The sequence below is a fragment of the Colobus angolensis genome, unplaced genomic scaffold, assembly GCF_000951035.1.
Source record: "Colobus angolensis palliatus isolate OR3802 unplaced genomic scaffold, Cang.pa_1.0 Scaffold17, whole genome shotgun sequence".
In the NCBI taxonomy this organism is placed as follows: Eukaryota; Metazoa; Chordata; class Mammalia; order Primates; family Cercopithecidae; genus Colobus; species Colobus angolensis.
In genome coordinates, this window is record NW_012114821.1 from 9881768 (window position 1) to 9882872 (window position 1105).

Here is a 1105-nt window from a genome sequence, read left to right on the forward strand (position 1 = left end):
CCCTCTTCCAAGTTGAAAGGTCAAGAGTCCCACCCTCCCAGTCACAGCTGCAGGCACCCAGGTGCAGCTGCAGGCCCAGGCATCCCTGTGCTCCCAGGGGCCCGGGAACCTCACCTCCCCCAGCAAGCTTGTAAGTGCCTGCTCTCACTGCCTGAACTCTTTCCCCTCTGGTGCTTGTTCTAATTTTGGAGCAAAGCTGAGGCTGAGCCCAAGCACCGTCATGACCCAGTTGGATGTGCGTGCACTCAGGGCAGTGCAGACACGCCAGCCCCCTGCTGTCTCAGCCCTCTCTGGACTTTAGCACCGATGAGCATGAGAGCGGGGCTGAGTGGTGCTGAGGGCAGTTTGGTGCAGGCCTGCAGGTGCCTCTCTGTATGAACAGCCTGGGCTCCACGGGCAGCAGGTTGATGGTGGCGGGAAGCAGACAGCCTTCTAGGCAGAAAGGAGTGGGTCCCCAGTGAAACCCCACTTTCAAGCCAGGGACAGCCTGATGCCTGGGGGCTGGGTTGTCAGTTCCACAGACTGGGGTGAGAACTTATGGTGCTATTTTCTGGCCTGCCCATGGCTGCTCATGGGCGAATCAACATGCACTTCCTCCCTTCTGAAGCCCACAAAAACCCTGGACTCAGCCAGCCTTCGACAGATGATAGGACAACCTGTAGAGAGGAGTACCCATGGTGGGTCTCCTCCCTGCTTAGAACTGTACACTTATCAGGATGACCTGCCAGCAGATAGGAGCTACCCACTCCAGGGCTCCTCTCTGCTGAGGGTTGCAGAGAAGTCAAGATGACCTGCCTGTGGACAGAAGCTACCCACTCCAGGTCTCCTCTCTGTTGAGGGCTGCAGACTCCACTGAATGACCTGCCTGTGGAAAAGAGCTAAGCATCTCTGCACCTTGCTCACCCTCCAATTGGCCATGTACCTCATTCTTCCTGGATGTGGGACAAGAACTTAGGACCTACCAAATGGCAGGACTGAAAGAGCTATAACACAAATAGGGCTGAAACATTCCTCCCTGCTCACCACGTTGCAGGCAACAAGAAGGAGAGAAGAGCTGTGGCCCTTTTGGGAACCCAGACCTAGGGTCTCCCCAAGCCAGAGCTGT